The sequence below is a fragment of the Gadus macrocephalus genome, chromosome 11, assembly GCF_031168955.1.
Source record: "Gadus macrocephalus chromosome 11, ASM3116895v1".
NCBI lineage: Eukaryota > Metazoa > Chordata > Actinopteri > Gadiformes > Gadidae > Gadus > Gadus macrocephalus.
Window position 1 is genome coordinate 23602773 of NC_082392.1, and position 19399 is coordinate 23622171.

A 19399-nucleotide genomic window follows, 5' to 3' on the forward strand; every position below is an offset into this window, starting at 1 on the left:
TCCTCCTCCTCCATCCAGGATCCTCTCTACTCCTCCTCCATCCAGCATCCTCTCCCCTCCTCCATCCAGGATCCTCTCTCCTCCTCCATCCAGCATCCTCTCCCCTCCTCCATCCAGCATCCTCTCCCCTCCTCCATCCAGCATCCTCTCCCCTCCTCCATCTAGCATCCTCTCTCCTCCTCCATCCAGCATCCTCTCCCCTCCTCCATCTAGCATCCTCTCTCCTCCTCCTCCATCTAGCATCCTCTCTCCTCCTCCTCCATCCAGCATCCTCTCCCCTCCTCCATCCAGCATCCTCTCCCCTCCTCCTCCATCCAGCATCCTCTCCCCTCCTCCTCCATCCAGCATCCTCTCCCCTCCTCCATCCAGGATCCTCTCTCCTCCTCCTCCATCCAGCATCCTCTCCCCTCCTCCATCTAGCATCCTCTCTCCTCCTCCTCCATCTAGCATCCTCTCTCCTCCTCCTCCATCCAGGATCCTCTCTCCTCCTCCATCCAGCATCCTCTCCCCTCCTCCATCCAGGATCCTCTCTCCTCCTCCTCCATCCAGCATCCTCTCCCCTCCTCCATCCAGCATCCTCTCCCCTCCTCCATCTAGCATCCTCTCTCCTCCTCCATCCAGCATCCTCTCTCCTCCTCCATCCAGCATCCTCTCCCCTCCTCCATCCAGCATCCTCTCCCCTCCTCCATCTAGCATCCTCTCTCCTCCTCCTCCTCCATCCAGCATCCTCTCTCCTCCATCCAGCATCCTCTCTCCTCCTCCATCCTCGAAGGTATCGAGGGTAAGATATGGCGACATTGTGTACGTTGAAGGGAGAAAATCCCATGAGTAGTTGGTGAAATTAAAAATGGCAATCATGTGCTTGCATGGTAGGTAAGAATCTTGAAATGCACCACACTCACACAACGGCCCTCTAAGGTTGACGGAGTAAAAGAGGGGAGATTGCTCACTTCTGACTAGGCATGTACCATCACCTTTATCCACAACATCTTGAGCAGTGAAATGGGAAGCAGAACTGATGCTTCTCAAGCAGTGGAGGACCACATCTCTTGGTCGGTTTTTGAGGTGCTCTGGTACATCCTCATTGTAGCTCTTGTGGCTTGTGGATTGATTGTAATTCAGCCGCTCGTAGCCTTTCATTTTGTCAGGAATAAATTCTCGAACAACTGTTCCCAGTAGAGAAGAGAGAGTCCCAGTACCTGAGATTTTCAGGTAGAATGCCTTCAGATTTTTATTCATGGTTTCAACTCCATTGTTGGTGGTGACTGACACATTAAATGCCTCTGGCGCATAGGCTCTGCACCATTTCTGGAAAAAAACAAACAAAAAAAACAAACAGTGATGACAACAATTATATCAAATAATTACATACATAACAATTATATCTAATATTCACATACAGACTATACTGTCACTACACACATCCACTCTTCAAAACATATACACACATCCTAACACATTACACAACACATGCACAAACACACACCACACTTACAGCAATTGAGCTAGACCCCCCCCCCCACACACACACATTTAATCAATGACAATGTCTAACCTCTTTGATGGCAAGCCATCTCTGCTCAACATACGTCATCACTTGTTGATTGTCTTTATATAGGTAACTGTCCCTCAATGTCCCTAATGCTAACAAACAGCTCTCCTCTGTCCTGGCCCAAGCAATACTGCGTAGAAGTGTCAACAGGTCCATCTAGCATCCTCGGCAAGCTTGTTTTTTCCTACAATCATAATAATTTGGTCATACAGGCAGTATTCACTGTTTCCGTTGCAAAAAACACACAAGATTCCAATACAATCTCTGCACGTTACTAGATCTCACCATCTTTAGTCCAGCGGAGCCAGGCCTGCTCTCTGTGGAATGCACATAGGTGTGTTACTGCAGTGGGGAACACTTGGGCGAGGGCCTGGATCTCTTGCTCACTGTAATCTGTCATGAAGTACTTTGGAGTCCACTGAGGATTCCATGTCTTCAAGATGTCCAGTGCTTCTGCAATGGACTTTGTAGTTTCACTCTCACATACAAACTCTGCTACAGGTTTGTAGCCAACATTGGTTCGAACAACCAAAAAAAACAGTGGCATGGAATATTTTGAGGTTTTGTATGTGGCATCCAAAAGAACCATTTCCCCATATCGCTGCAGGAGCCGTATTTGTTTGTGGTGCTGATGTATGAAAAGAAACTGATGCTCTAGATCATCATCTCCTCCATTTGTGCATTTCCTAAAGAAGAAACGATTGCCCTCATCTTCAACCTTCCATTCTGCCACTTTCTTTGCAAGATTCTCCTGATCCAGCGCAGAGTAACGACCAGCCACTAATGCCATGTGAATGTGATTCTGGATAGTTGTGTTCGATGGAAAATATGCTTCATCGTTGTTGTGCGGCCGCTGGAGATCCACTTCACACAAGTCATTTAGCACATACTGCTTCAAGGCTCTCTTCACGAAAGCTATATTAGTTATCCCTTGTCCGACCATCACCTGAATTTGATTTTTTAGTTTTGGATGGATCGGTCTTGAAAAACAGGATCCTGCTCCAATTGTATGATTGTGAACTTCCAATAGAGGAATTTTTAGATGAATGAATGTAGAGGTTGGTGGGTTTTCTGAGTTTTGAAGTGCTATCTTAAGATTTCTCATAGTGTCTTCTTTATGGGATTTTGTGGCATCCCCTCTCACACTGAATGAGTCATATCTAAAAAGCAAAACAAACAATCAAGCAAAAATTAATCTACCCCATGGTCTGATTGACAATATTGATCAATCAGATCACTTTCACTATTGATCGATTCACACTGGATTTCTCCTGCAAAGGAGACAGAGCGGTTGAAAAAAGCTTACCTCAGCACATGCCGAATGAAAAGTTTAGCTGGGCAGTCCAACTTCTTCCCATTTTGGACATGAAAACGTTTTTTTGTGTATACATGCTCTGCTGAACGTTTCTCCTAGACAAGAAGATAAATAATGAGATTTCAATACAATGTCGGTTTTCAAGTTGTACAAGTGCAAGACAAGTCAGGTGTAGATTTTGCATAGGCCTGCACCTATTAGACATCCATTAAAACTGAAGACATTGCAGCAAAAAATTATTAAATCCACAAAATGTTATGTAATTCTGTTTTTCATGTAATTTGAACAGTTGACCTGTGCCTGTCTGGACCCTCGAATCAGAGAAACTTTGGTCGGTGGACCCTGTAGACTTATAATTGAACACCGCTGATCTAAAGTAATAGGGGTGTGTGAGTGTGTGTTACTTTAGATCAGGGGTGTTCAATTATAAGTCTACAGGACCCACAGACCAAAGTTTCTCTGATTTGAGGGTCCAGACAGGAGGGTTTGTTTACTATACTGTTTACCAATGTACCTTTTCTTTTTTCTGTCGAGCTTTGCCATGCTGACAAGCAAGGACCATTCTTTTCTTTACACATAGAGGGGTGTCTTCATTGAAATCCTCCACCTGCCATAGATGCCTCTCTTTGGTGCCATCTTTTATGTGTTCAGACCTATAGTAGGATAATATGATAGGGGCTTTTATAATTACCCAAACTTCATTAGGCTACATTAATATTTATTAGAATGAATATTTGCTTATTTGTTCTTCTCAATGTTAATGGAATTAAAAAAAACATAAACACAACACAAACCATCCATCAAATGCCTTTTCCTTCATACATCACACTCTGGTCTTACACCTACCATTTGACAAACAATGTCAGTGTGGCCCTTGAGTGGACCTCCAGCAGACTCTCCAATTCTTTTTGAGTCTGGACAAATCCAGAAATGTATCCATTGCTTGTATTTATTATTTTAAAATACGACGGTACCCAGGGTGGATCTATAAGATGTTCGAGAAAAAGAGTAAAGATTAATGTTAATCTAATGATCTGGACAATTTCACCATTGACAGTGTTGACTTTTTGAAGTCAGTTAACCCTTTACCCGCCAAAAGTGTTTGCTTTATAGTCTAATGTTAGCTTAGTTCATGTTGTTTCGTCATGTTAATCGCTAGTAAAAGTCATTTGTAGAAATATAATGTTAGCTTAGTTCGTGTTGTTTCGTCATGTTAATCGCTAGTAATAGTAAGTCATTTGTAGAAATATAGCCTATCATCACAGACTGTAGGAATGTCACACACCCCCCATCGCGTTCGACACAACCGTTCGTGCACAGATCCCGGAGACAAACGGCTACGCGCACACATGCACTCCCAGCGAGTGACCCATAGCGAGTGACGTAGGACGTAAAGTCCCGGTAAGTCCCGCCCAGGTCGAAGTGGCGTCGATTTAGAGAGTCCCAACTGTGCTACGGCCTCATTTAGGCATATACTAATGAACAATATAAACAAATGATCTAAAACAAAATCCCAGCCTCTTTCATTTTCAAATAGTAGCCTATGTAAATATTCTGAATGAATAAAAATTGAAAAGATATGTGTGTCCTGTCATGTGTATAAGCTATACACACACGACTTTATATATATATATTTATATATTATCTTATATTATTATTATTATTACATTATATATTATATAAATATATAAGTTAAGAGTAACTTAAGCTACAGTTGTGCGTCTTCTCCATGACCATTTCTCAATTCCTAGCACGCGTACTACGGACTTGATGACTTGCAAGTACGTACTTGGCAAGTCCGTACTTCAAGCACAGACTTGCGAGCACGCGAGGACTTACCTGCAATTGGAACAGCAGCGGACTCGATGACGTCACCACCTCTGCTCGTCCGTTAACTGTGCTACGGCCTCATTTAGGCATATACTACTGAACAATATAAACAAAAGATATAAAACAAAATCCCAGCCTCTTTCATTTTCAGATAGTATGTAAATATTCTGAATGAATAAAAATTGAAAAGATATGCGTGTCCTGTCATGTGTATAAGCTATACACACACAACTTTATATATATATATCTATATATTATCTTTTATTATTATTATTATTATATTATATATTATATAAATATATATATAAGTTAACAGTAACTTAAGCTACAGTTGTGCGTCTTCTCCATATTGTCCGCTATCGTACTGCTGCGAGTGCGAAATGCATCCTGGGATTTATAGCGGTTGCAAGTACACACGAGCCACCTCCGATGCATGCTCGGTGAAACGGCGAGATCGAGCAAGTAGGTCTATCTGCAGCCGGAGCCGCTTGCCAAACACGCCCATTGCTCTGCCAGACATGCCCTTGCTCTGCCAAATACGCCCTTGCTCTGCCAAACACGCCCATAGCTCGTGCGCGTGCGTAATGCTACAGAATATAAGCCCGCTGCCCAGTCCCGTCCTGATACGTTGCAGTCACGTGACTACAAAGTTGTTGACAACTTGACAACTGATTTGATTGGGTTGTCCGTTGCCGGGCAGGTTTCAAAAAACATTCGTGTATTGAATTGTTTAATCGAATTTGGATACAGTTTTCAACACATTTCATACAGTCCTTCTAGTTGCAGAGTTCGCTCGTGCTAGGCTAGCGCACGTCAACGGGCAATGCTAGCCTGCTGTTAAAAACAGTCTTACCCACTCCACAGTACACCCGAGGTAAATCAATTATAACGACAGACTATAAATCTAAATGTCTGTTTATAGAATAATGTTAGAAATAAAACCAACCTTTCATTGCATTTCATTTTGAGGGAATTGCGGGGTCTCAGCAGCAGTGTTTATATTCCTGTACGTAGGCTACGGCAGCGGCGGACTGATACCTAGGTTACCTGCCGCTGTCATTGCTACAAACGCAGAGTACAGTGAACGAAGGAATTCTATAAGCGTATTCAATTAACAAGATATGCCCACGTTTGGAGGAGTTAGCGATGCATCTGCTTTTAAAGACGATTATGAGGAATTTGTTGTATCCAACGAACCGTACATGTACGAGCCGGTGTTTTGATGTCCAAGCCAGCAGCAACAAGCCACAGTTGAGTCCTTTCTGGATCTCGCACTGGAAATTGGTGGAAACTTTGTGGTGCCCATCTGTACCGTTTATTTCTACAATTTCTAAAAGCACACTGAACCATCATGTTGCCTAGTCGTTCAATTGCGCTTCTGTCCCACGCTTCTCTGTTTACGTTCTTCTGTCGTGATTCGGTTACAAACCTGCGCATAGTAAAATTCCGCTTCTGCTGAGAAAGTAGTCCCTCGATGATTCATGCGATGCAAGGTTAGTTTTATTTCTAACATTATTCTATCAACACAGACATTTAAATCTATAGTCTGGCGTTGTTTTTAATAGCAGGCTAGCATTGCCCGTTGCCATGCGCTAGCCTAGCACGAGCGAACTCTGCAAATAGAAGGACTGAATGAAATGTGTTGAAAACTGTCTCCAGTGATATAGAATACCAATGCTCACTTGGGAATCAGGCCCTATGTCCAAAATTCCGAACTACCCCTTTAAGGTTACCGAGGATTTGTTTTCCGGCGGTCACGTTACCCTGACCTGCCTTTTTCTGTTAAGATCAGCTCAAGAGACAAAAGTTCAGTCAGGAGGTACTGTGGAAATAAGGAGTGCTCAGTCAGACAGATGGTCTTTTAAGTTGACTTTTAATAGCCATATTTCCAACACAATCAAAAGAAAAGGGAAACAGAAATTCTCCTAGTTTAACTTTTGCCAATAAGCTACAATTTACCAGTTTGCATGGTTTGGACATATTCTTGTCTGCATTCCTTTCTACAACTGTGTTTCATGTTCCGAAGCAACAGTCATTCTGGTTTATGTTTTGGTCCTCTCCTACAGGACCAGACAGATGTGGACTTTTTGATATGTGATTTTGTTTTGCTCTTCATTGAATAGGGATGTTGCACAGCGCATCGTTGCGGGATCCTGGACAGAGAAGACGGCTCTAGATTTTGAGGTATTGTTTGCAATGTTTGATTTGATTTATTATATACCATTATATACCCTCGGGAGTGAGAGCTAGTCTTCCTGGGGTCCAGAACCTGTCCCTGAATTATTGTGTCATAATCAGCTACGTTGCTTTATTTCTGCCTTTTTTCATATAGGGGCTTCCAAAGCAGAGTCATGGGAATGACTGTGGTGTTTTTATGATAATGGTGAGTCATGTTGCCATTATGAAGTTCAAATGTTTTCCTCAGTTTCCAGGCTAATATCTTCATAGATTCAGATGTGCTTTCATAATTCCTGTTTCAGAAACACAAGACTTGTCTTACAACTCTGTGTAACTAGATTGTTGATTTCCGTCTAAACATTTTTTTGATATTCTCTAAAATATTTTGCTCCAGACTTAAATTGTTCTTTCAATTTTTTTTGCTGATCTTCATTTCTTTTATTACTTTCTTTCTTCTTATACAAAGAAAATTCTATAATTTCTCCTCTAAATACAGCTTTTAAGTTATCCCATGAAATGGGTGTTCTCATTTCATTGCATTTTCAAAGAATTTGTACATTAAAATTCAAGTGTGCATAGGAAGCCTCAGATAACTTCCTTTTGGCATCACCCCTTCACATTTCATTGTGTGAGTACTTTCTCAGTAATGACAAAACTGTCTCATGTTAAATATGTCTCACATGTGTCTCTCATTACAGTACGCCTGGTATTTTGCCACAGAGGCTACTTTTGACTTCAGTATTGTAAGTATTAAGTAAAGTCAATTTGTAATAATATCAGATCAAATAAGAAACAATAAATAACAAACATAGGAAGAAAAAATAACAGAATTTATAGTCAAGGTGTCGAGCTCAGCTTAAAATACATGCCAAGGAGAAGAGGTGGGTCTTAAGTATGTAGCAGTTACTGAGAGTACTGCCTAAGGGTCAATGTGTAGGCTGCAGATGGTGAGTTACTTCCCAAACTATAATAAAACATATCCAAATTGAATGAAATCATGCTTACTTAAAAATTGTGAGTGTTCAGAGTGTAAGCACTAAGCAGGGTTATCACAACACTAGCTGTTTTTATTATGAAACACAGAATCCGTAAATCCTCTCCTGGAACCGTCACCTTATCCTGGTGGAGAGGTTTGCGTGTCCCTGTGAACCTGAGAGCTGTGTTGTCTGGAGCCTTGTGCTCCTGGTAGGGTCTCTCATGGCAGAGTGGTGAGGGGCCAGACTAAGAATGGTTCACAAAACTCCAATGAAGAACGAAAAAAGAGGAGATGTGACCCGGCCCGGAGGAAGCCCGGGGCCCCCGTCTGGAGCCAGGCCCAGACGGAGGGCTCGATGGCGAGCGCCTGGTGGCCGGGTTTGCCACGGAGCCCGGTCGGGCACAGCCCGAACAAACTACGTGGCACCCCCCCTCTCTTCATCCCATGGGCCCACCACCTGTGGGAAGACCCGTTGGGGTCGGGTGCGCAGCCATATGGGTGGCAGCGAAGGTCAGGGGTCTCGACGGACCAGACCCGGGCGGCAGAAGCTGGCTCTGGGGACGTGGAACGTCACCTCGCTGTGGGGAAAGGAACCGGAGCTTGTGAGGGAGGTGGAGCGCTATCAGTTAGATCTGGTGGGGCTTACCTCCACGCACAGTCTCAGCTCTGGTACCGTACTCCTGGATAAGGGTTGGACTCTATTCTTCTCCGGAGTTGCCAAGGGCGTGAGGCGCCGGGCGGGTGTGGGGATACTCATAAATCCCCGGCTGAGCGCCGCGGTGTTGGAGTTTACCCCGGTAGACGAGAGGGTCGCCTCCCTGCGCCTAAGGGTTGTAGGGGGGAAAACTCTGACTGTTGTTTGTGCGTATGCACCAAACAGCAGCTCAGAGTACTCGGCCTTCTTGGAGACCCTGAATGGAGTCCTGTATGGGGCTCCAGTAGGGGACTCCGTAGTTCTGCTGGGAGACTTCAACGCCCACGTGGGCAACGATGGAGACACCTGGAGAGGCGTGGTGGGGAGGAACGGCCTCCCTGATCTAAACCCGAGCGGTCGTTTGTTATTGGACTTCTGTGCTAGTCATGGATTATCCATAACAAACACCATGTTCGAACATAAGGGTGCTCATAAGTGTACCTGGTACCAGAGTACCCTAGGCCGAAGATCGATGATCGATTTCGTGATCGTGTCATCTGATCTGAGGCCGCATGTTTTGGACACTCGGGTAAAGAGAGGGGCGGAACTGTCAACCGACCACCATCTGGTTGTGAGTTGGATCAGGGAATGGGGGAAATTTCCGGATAGACCTGGTAAGCCCAAACGAGTAGTGCGGGTGAACTGGGAACGTCTGGAGGAGGCCCCCGTCCTAGGTATCTTCAACTCACACCTCCGGCGGAGCTTTTCTGGCATTCCTGTGGAGGTTGGGGGCATTGAGCCGGAGTGGGCGGTGTTCAAAGCCTCCATTGCTGAAGCTGCGGTGGCTAGCTGTGGCCTCAGGGTCTTAGGCTCCTCAAGGGGCGGTAACCCTCGGACACCGTGGTGGACTACGGTGGTCAGGGAAGCCGTCCGACTGAAGAAGGAGGCCTTCCGGGATATGATATCCTGGAGGACTCCTGACTCGGTTGCAGGGTACCGACAGGCTCGAAGGGCTGCAGCGGCTGCCGTGTCGGAGGCTAAGCAGCGGGTGTGGGAGAAGTTCGGAGAGGCCATGGAGAAGGACTTTCGGTCGGCACCAAAGTGTTTCTGGAAGACTATCCGGCACCTCAGGAGGGGGAAACGGGGAACCATCCAAGCTGTGTACAGTAAGGATGGGACTCTGTTGACCTCAACTGAGGAGGTCGTCGGACGTTGGAAGGAACACTTTGAGGAACTCCTGAATCCGAATAACACGCCCTCTATGTTGGAGGCAGAGCTCGAGGTTGATGGTGTTTCGTCGTCAATTTCCCTGGTGGAGGTCACTGAGGTAGTCAAACATCTCCGCAGTGGCAAAGCCCCAGGGATTGATGAGATCCAGCCAGAAATGCTAAAGGCTCTGGGTGTTGAGGGGCTGTCATGGTTGACACGCCTATTCAACATCGCGTGGGAGTCGGGTACAGTGCCAAAGGAGTGGCAAACCGGGGTGGTGGTTCCCCTGTTCAAAAAGGGGGACCAGAGAGTGTGTGCCAATTACCGGGGTATCACACTTCTCAGCCTCCCTGGTAAAGTCTACTCCAAGGTGCTGGAAAGGAGGGTTCGGCCGATCGTCGAACCTCAGATTGAAGAGGAACAATGCGGTTTTCGCCCCGGACGTGGAACTACGGACCAGCTCTTCACTCTCGCAAGGATCCTGGAGGGGGCCTGGGAGTATGCCCATCCGGTCTACATGTGTTTTGTGGATCTGGAGAAGGCGTATGACCGGGTCCCCCGGGAGAAACTGTGGGAGGTGCTGCGGGAGTATGGGGTAAGGGGGTCTATCCTCAGGGCCATCCAATCTTTGTACTCCCAAAGCGAGAGCTGTGTTCGTGTTCTCGGCAGCCAGTCAGTTTCGTTCTCAGTGGGTGCTGGTCTCCGCCAGGGCTGCGCCTTGTCACCAATCCTGTTTGTGATATACATGGACAGGATATCGAGGCGTAGTCATGGTGGGGAGGGGTTGCAGTTCGGTGGTCTGAGGATCTCGTCACTGCTTTTTGCAGATGATGTGGTCCTCATTGGATCATCGGCCTGTGACCTTCAGCACTCACTTGATCGGCTGGCGGCCGAGTGTGAATCGGCTGGGATGAGGATCAGCACCGCTAAATCTGAGGCCATGACTCTTAGCAGGAAACCGGTGGATTGCTTACTCCGGGTAGGAAATGAGTCCTTAGCCCAAGTGAAGGAGTTCAAGTACCTCGGGGTCTTGTTCGCGAGTGAGGGTACTATGGAGCGTGAGATTGGCCGGAGAATCGGAGCAGCGGGGGCGGTATTGCGTTCGCTTTACCGCACCGTTGTAACGAAAAGAGAGCTGAGCCGCAAGGCAAAGCTCTCGATCTACCGGTCGATCTTTGTTCCTATCCTCACCTATGGTCATGAGGGCTGGGTGATGACCGAAAGGACGAGATCGCGGGTACAAGCGGCCGAGATGAGTTTTCTCAGAAGGGTGGCTGGCGTCTCCCTTAGGGATAGGGTGAGAAGCTCAGCCATCCGTGAGGAACTCGGATTAGAGCCGCTGCTCCTTTACTTAGAAAGGAGTCAGCTGAGGTGGTTCGGGCATCTGGTAAGGATGCCCACTGGGCGCCTTCCTTGGGAGGTGTTTCAGGCACGTCCAGTGGGGAGGAGACCTCGGGGAAGACCCAGGACTAGGTGGAGAGATTATATCTCAACACTGGCCTGGGAACGCCTCGGGATCCCCCCGTCAGAGCTGGTCAATGTGGCCCGGGAAAGGGAAGTCTGGGGCCCCCTGCTTGAGCTGCTCCCCCCGCGACCCGACCCCGGATAAGCGGATGACGATGAGGATGAGGATGAGAATCCGTAAATATACTATAAGGAAATTAATGTATTTTGACATCTTTCTTTAGCATGACATGTCTTTCCTGAGACGGTGGTGGTGTGTTGTCCTGGTGGAAAACCTTGAGCTGGAAGGGTATGCTGTGGTGCTACAAACATAATCTGTATTTATTTATGTATTATCAGGAATTTGGGATAAGACCTGGTAATAAATGTAATGCTGTGGTGTTTTAATTGCAGGTATGGGAGGAAGTTCGCCCACTTTACGGAGGAAGGAAAATCAACCCTCCAAGACAATGTCCCACCTGTCTTCAGGATTGCCCGAAAAAGGAGACTTTCAAGCTGCACAGTGGTCAGTGCTAAGTACTTCATGTATCTTTATGGCTCCTGCAGTAGGTTTAGTTTGGTACTGTGTCATTCTGAATCCAACCTGGATCGCTTTTTCAAGTGGTCAACCATTGCATATTAAACATGATATCGCGCAATAATGATGTTTGGTTTACAGATGCCATTGGACTCTGACGAGGACCATGCTTATAATAAGAGGCCTTACAGCTTTCCTTCTAAGGAGATGGTTAGTATAAAGTTAATTGCATACAAAGACAATGTCCACCATCAGAGCTGTACTTATGTGAATTTGTGTATCCATTTAGGGCAGTGGAGTTACCATGGACAAAGATGTCTTCAGCTTCGAAGAAGACACATCTCTAATTTAACCAACCATTATGTCATTTATTGCTACAGGCTTTAATAATTAAAATACTTTTGGTATGGAGCTTTTTATATTCTAAGGTTTATGCCAATATTTGGAGGTGAGAACATGATGCTACTGCATGTAAAGTCTCTAGTGCAGTGGTTCTCAAACTTTTTACCATGAGTACCACCTTAGAAATGATTTGGCTCTCCAAGTACCACCGGAATTAAAATAAAGTGCGTAGGCCTATAACTACATAGAGTTTACACAGAAGGCATTAATATTGATAATACGATTTATTATTCACATAACTTTACCTGACTGAAGCAACCAACTGTCTATAACTCATGTATTGTATTTAAACACTTGCAACGGGATAATACTAACAATTGAACAACTGCTTCAATAGGGCTACCCAGCAAATGGGGATATCATCTGGCATATAACATACCAGTCAATCTAGTGAGGTTATTAACAAGTATACTGCATTAAAGCATTCACAGCACTGAATATTAATTTTAACAACTGCAGTCAACCAATCATGTGAGGTAAATTTTACTGCATCAAAACATTCAAAGAATTGAACATGAATATTTAAATACTGGAGTCAAACAATCCTGTTATAAGCAATCATGCACAGCAAAGAGAGAAATCATGTGTACTGCGAAAACACTGTAATCAAACTATCATGAGTAAGAACAAGTGTATCATAGAAAAACAACGTATTCAGTATTGAAAAATACTGCAGTAAGTGCCATAAGGTCAGAATATAAACTATGTTTAGGTTTGAAGGAGAATGTACTCAGGCACACATTGAAAATTAGGCCAATCATGCTTAGTGAGAGGGGTACATGTCTGGGTCGATTGAGGTTAGCTTTAGCCTCAGACTTGGTTCAGTATCCAACCTGCTTCCAGCACACGAGATGAGGGTGGATGGCATCCCCCTTTGGAATTAAAATGATCAAAATCATCCCCCTTCTGAAACAGCCATCCCCCCTTCCCATCCCCTGTTATATTATCAATTAATGTGGAAATATTACCGCTATTTCATTATAGCGGTTTCCTTTTTCAATTCGGCGCAAGCAACGTTACTTTTCCCAGGGACAGATTTGACAGCGATACATCATTCTCGGGCAGCATGCTATTGCGCAAGCACGCAGGCGTACTTGCGCAATAGTGCCTCCACGAGCTCTCATTCCACACCGTACGAAACAGACACTGGTAGCGTGAAGCAGTCTCTGCATCTCAGACATCGCTTCCGCAGGCAACTCTGTCCCCTTTTCTCCCTTTCATTCCAACCCGTGAGCAACGCTAGTCTCCCTTCTCTTCCGAATGCATTTTTGAAAAAAAAGAATACGTTTCTAAAATCCTTAAATGTGAAGCATGCCTCCGAATCGTGTGATGCGTCCGATCAGCTGCGTTTTTGGGGATAAAATAAGAGCGATGACATGACAGTAGTCATCGCTCTTATTTGCGACCATTTGCGACCAAGAGAAGCCTGGTCGCAAATGGAATGAGAAAGCGCACAGCCTTGTCTGAAAGCGCAGGATATTCGCTGCGTCGCTGCATCCAAAAGTCCAGAAATGTCTGGCCTGAAGGCAGACTTCAACGTCTCGTCACAGGACGATTTTGCACAATTTTTGCTTCCCCTACTCATCGTCACAGGCAGTTAGTCAATGCAGGTTTAAGATCATTGCATATGATGGGTACATGCAAAACATTGTTTTAACGGTTGCTTCATCTTCAAAAAATTGCTTCAAAAAATCGTTCATACTCCGCGTACCACTAGAGGGCGCTCGCGTACCACCAGTGGTACGCGTACCACAGATTGAGAACGGCTGCTCTAGTGCAATCTGCTGTCTTCACCTTTAGCCAATATGTATTATCACAATGTTCGAGTTGTAGTTTACGACACACACATTTTGGGATTTATTGGGAGCTTTTCAATACAATAATAAGGGTCCAAGTACTGATTCTCTGTTGCCACTGGTTTACTTTTATTTATTTTCTATATAGAAATAGTCAGAAATGTCTTAAAGGTCCCATGACATGCTATTTTATGTATTCTTTAATATAGGTATTAGTGGGCAACTAACACAGTATTCAAAGACGTTCCCGAAATTCAGCCGTGGTGCAGAGTTACAGCCACTCCGAGCCAGTCGCACATTGAGCTTCCCCCAAATGCGCTGTTTTGGTGTCTGTAGCTATAATGCAAATGAGGAGGAGCGAGGGGGGTCAAGGAGGAGGGTGGGGGTGTGGCCCTGAGCAGCTTGCAGCCACGGTACCATGCGCTCTGTTTACAGTGGATGTATCGCAATGGCGAGGCGCACACAGCCTTTAGCCGTGTTCTGTAAATATTCTAGAACACACGGGAGTCCTGGAGCTCTATATCTAAATATTATCATATAGCCTACATAGATATCTATATCATATAATATATATTATAACGGCCAAAAGCTGTGTGAGCCGATATTATGAATCTCAAACGACCGCGTTGGGTTCTCCGACGTTCCTGGTTCTTCAACGTCCTCATCAATGTGAAGTAGACTGAACCGCGACAAGGAGGAGAAAGGGATCGTTGCCGGGCAGCGCTTAGGCACCTCCGCCTCTGGCGGTGGTCCCTCAGTGGGTCTCAAGCTGGAGACATTAGCCGCCAACAATCCCTTTCTCCTCCATGTCGTGGTTCATGTTCTTGAGGGAGTCAAAGCCAAAGTTCCTTCCCCCCAATTCATTCTCAACCTTGGCTGAGATAGATAACCCCCAATACGAGTCTCGTTGTAGAAATACCAGAGACGAGAGTCCGACAGAACGGTTATCCAAATAACAAGGAAGTATACAACACTTGCGTTACAGTCCTGGAGCTCTATATCTAAATAATATCATATAATACATAGAAATCTATATCATTTAATACATATTATCACGGCCAAAAGCTGTGTGCGCCTCCAGACGATATTTGAATCACAAACGACTTTGTCGGGTTCTGCAACGTCTCTGGTTCTTCCACTTTCACATCAACCTGAAGTCGACTGAACCGGCTGCCTGCTGCCGGCTGCCCGCTGCCGGGCGATGGTGCCTCGCGGCAACCGGCGGCATGTCACAGTTCATGTACTTCAGCCAGTCAAAGCCAAAGTTCCTTTCCCCCAATTCCTTCTCAACCATGGCTCAGATAACCCCCACAACAGTCTCGTTGTGGAAATACAAGACACGTCAAAGAACCGACAAGAAACACTTGCGTTAAAGTGTGTGTATTCACACACACACACACACACACACACACACACACACACACACACACACACACACACACACACACACACACACACACACACACACACATACACACACACACACACACACACACACACACGTGGCGCTCGCACGGTCGAGTCTCATTGGCGGGCGAACGTCTCTGGGCGGTGCCAGGCAGAGTAAGGGGAGGAGCTGAGATTCCTGATGACGTCATGAATACAGACATTCCAAATCAGCGCACTTGAGCCTCCGTTTTTTCAAAGGCGAGCAGAACAGCTAGTGCTCGTTTTACACCAAACGCAAGTTTTAGCCATTGGGGGACCAGAGGCAGGCTAGGGGAACTCATATTTATGTTAGAAAACCTCATAAAGTGAGATTTTCATGTCATGGGACCTTTAAGCATGAGATTTTTTACAAAGCTTACAAAATTAAGAATAACATGCTTTTAACAGATTTAAAAGAGGCTATGTGGCTTTCCTTAAGGAGAAGGAGAGGAGATGCTCTTTGCGTCTGAGTTCATGATCCAGGTTGATCCACAACCAGTCACAACATTCCTAAAAGCTGTTGTGTGTTAAGCTGCACACTCAAAAGTTATTCAAATGCCTGGCAACAGACAAACGAATGACGTAGGAAGGTTCTTGAACATTCGCGAACTTTCATGCTCGTTCTTTGCACTCCTTCATTGAGCGTGACAAGACAGGTTTTTGAAACCTGCTTTAAACACTCAGTTTACTAGCTAAATTCGATTAAACAATTCAATACAATACAAATATAAAGTAAAAACAAGTGTTATCTAGCGATCCGTTATCTGTATTATTTTATTTGGTGTTCGGCAACAAGCGCGAATGGTTTTTGAAACCTGCTTTAAACACTCAGTTTACTAGATAAATTTGATTAAACAATTCAATACATTACAAATATAAATGAAAAACAAGTGTTATCTAGCGATCCGTTATCTGTATTATGTTATTTCGTCTTTGGAAACATGAGCCGAATGTTTTTTGAAACCCACCCGGCAACGGACAACCCAATCAAATCAGTTGTCAAGTTGTCAACAACTGATGACGTAGGCCGGTACAAATTTGCCATGACACCACCATAGAACGAGCAATGGGCGTGTTTGGCAATACATAGTTTTCAGTCACGTGACTCACGCTGCCCCCTGGAGGGCAAAAAAACGGTTCCAAGATGGCGGTTAACACTGGAAACGCTGGAGAAAAACAACGCAAACCTGTCAATTTCCAAACGGTTTCAAGCCACGAATATTTAAATCATCTCTCCAAAGAACAAAATACCAGGTATATGTTTAAAATGCAAGTTTTGGGCACTTGCGACCCATACACTGCACCCGCCGCCGTATTTCAGCCGTTAAAAACAGCCAAGTCCCTGCCAGACCTCCAATTCGGAGATGTTTACATTTATCTTGTGGAGAATCCCTCCCCTTACACAGCCGCCAGGATGAGAGCATACAAAAGTACGGACAGTTATATGTATTTTCAATCTGGATGGGTCAATAATGCTGCCGTTTGGGAGGTGAAGGACAAGAAATTTTTCATTGTCAAAGCGAAGGTGAGTGTTAATTAGCGTTATCTATCTTTGATCTGGGTTGTTAGTGTCAGTTCACTTTTTCAGTCAGCATTCTAGGGCAGTAGTGGCGATGCATGAATATTTTGGTTAGGTTGACACAGTCCCTTATAACATAAATATAATCAAAACGTTCTCCCTCCCAAATGTCAGGTAAACCATTCCTACAGGCAGGGGCGGACTGGCCATCGGGAATACCGGGGACATCCCCGGTGGGCCGATGGCCCAAAATACTATTGTGTACCGGCCCACGCCCATCATCGCATCAGCCCTACAATGGTTATCGCAGCGGCACAAGCGTAATTTTCTCCAAGAGCTATACCTATCTAATCTCAATCGCACTGACTGACTTTTATACTGCTACTCGCAATCGGTCTTCACACTCATGGTGACTATTTTTCGATTTTTTTTTAAGTGTCTTCTAATATGTGTTTTACAGACTTCGGAAGTCCAAAGTAAGAAAAGATCTCCACCTTATTAATAAACACCTCTAAATTGGTTCTTACACAGCCGAAGTGTTCTCAGCTGTGCGGATTGAGGTAGAGAATTTGGATTTGCATACATACACGCAACGCGGCACCCAGTTCTACGCATGCGCTCAACCCATGAGGAGAAAGGGATTGTTAGCGGCGAATGTCTCCAGCTTGAGACCCGCTGAGGGACCACCGCCGGAGGCGGAGGTGCCTAAGCGCTGCCCGGCAACGATCCCTTTCTCCTCCTTGTCGTGGTTCAGTCTACTTCACATTGATGAGGACGTTGAAGAACCAGGAACGTCGGAGAACCCAACGCGGTCGTTTGAGATTCATAATATCGGCTCACACATCTTTTGGCCGTTATAATATTATATGATATAGATATCTATGTAGGCTATATGATAATATTTTGATATAGAGCTCCAGGACTCCCGTGTGTTCTAGAATATTTACAGAACACGGCTAAAGGCTGTGTGAGCCTCGCCATTGCGATACATCCACTGTAAACAGAGCGAATGGTACCGTGGCTGCAAGCTGCTCAGGGCCACACCCCCACCCTCCTCCTTGACCCGCCTCGCTCCTCCTCATTTGCATTATAGCTACAGACACCAAAACAGCGCATTTGGGGGAAGCTCAATGTGCGACTGGCTCGGAGTGGCTGTAACTCTGCACCACGGCTGAATTTCGGGAACGTCGTTATGTAACTTACTGTTTTGTTATGCACCTTCAGCACCCCACACAAACAATCACACACCCAGCATGCAACACTACTGATACCTGATGTTCACACCCCATATGTTCTGTTCTGTTCATTTCTAATATATTGTTCATGCTAATTCTACCCTCTGATTCCAGTTTCTTTATTGTGTGGTCTTTCTCTGCTGACATTCATTCCTTAAGGCTTTGTAGTTATACTTGTATAACCATCTGATACTAGCCAAGAGTTAAGCATATTCATCTAGCAAACTATACCTACCTTGGAGTGTTACAATAGCCAATAATCATTTTATTCCATGTGTCCATCCAGGCAAATTGGTGGATCCAAATGTTATTAAAAAACAAACATACATATATGATGTAATTTCTTTGTAATCATCCAAAATAATGTTAAGTGTATGGGTATTTTTCCCAGAAGGCCACTGACTGTTCGATACGCGCGATCCATTGAGTGGGCAACGCGGCGTGTACTTAGTGGGCCGCGCGCCGTGTATTGAGTGGGCCGGTCTGACAGAAACTCCCGGGCCACTTTTTTCCCCCAGTCCGCCCCTGCCTACAGGTTAAATGACTCCCAGTTGACAGCTTGGGTTGCTGTGGAGAAAGAGGGATTGGTGCGATTTGGCCACTGCACATGTATGGCCGGTTTAGGGGAAGTGTGTTCACATGCAGGTGCCATACTCTACGCTTTGCTAGCAGCTGTGAACAAACTGAGTGGCACTGCATGCACTGATAAGGCCTGTTGCTGGAACGAGCCTAGTATGGCAGCCATAAAGACAGTAGGGTATGCAGAAGGGATCCAGATAGGTTTCACAAAGGCCCAGAGAAAGAGATCTGCTGGTGGTTGTGGTGACCTCCCCCCGGTCAAGATTCCACCTCCAACCCAAGATGAATGCACAGCACTCTACAGTATGCTACATTCATCAGAAAGCACTGAAAAGCAACCGGTCAAAAGTTCAATTTTGTCTGTTATCCCTGGCCATGCAAAGAGGTATATACCTCGAGCAGTGTAACTGAACATCCCAGCACCCTTAAGCCAGATGTACAAGCCCCAGCACAGGTCACTGTCACGCCAAGAACTGCAGGCAAAGAGTGAGGAAGTGTTCACAGGGTTAAGCATAACAGAAGAACAGGTACAATTTTACATCAGTCAGTAAATGTGATTGAAGATATGGATGTCAGGAATGTCTCAGGCAGTAACTATGATAGCTCAAGTGCAGAAAACGTTCTCCTCAGAATTCAATAGTCACTTTTTTTTTAAATATTTTTTGTCAATAAAAGTTAATACATCACTGTTTAGATGTCACATATCACTAACTTGCTACTCTACCTTGCTACCTTTTTCAAGTGCCGTGTCATAGAAAATGAGAC

The 19399-nt window shown here is 45.2% G+C and overlaps 2 long non-coding RNA genes across 2 annotated transcripts; one reads left to right on the plus strand and one right to left on the minus strand.

Annotated features, from left to right (window-relative positions):
- Window positions 1-186: 186 nt before the first annotated feature.
- On the minus strand, window positions 187-4310 carry LOC132468257 (uncharacterized). The gene is made up of 6 exons (XR_009528190.1): window positions 4153-4310; window positions 3714-3852; window positions 3382-3520; window positions 2859-2962; window positions 2423-2712; window positions 187-536 (listed from the first exon to the last, which is right to left on the minus strand). It is a non-coding gene; the product is annotated as an uncharacterized LOC132468257 (long non-coding RNA).
- A 3069-nt stretch (window positions 4311-7379) lies between these two features.
- On the plus strand, window positions 7380-12152 carry LOC132468258 (uncharacterized). Its single transcript, XR_009528191.1, has 5 exons — window positions 7380-7618; window positions 11383-11447; window positions 11552-11663; window positions 11817-11885; window positions 11965-12152. It is a non-coding gene; the product is annotated as an uncharacterized LOC132468258 (long non-coding RNA).
- The last annotated feature ends 7247 nt before the right edge of the window (window positions 12153-19399 follow it).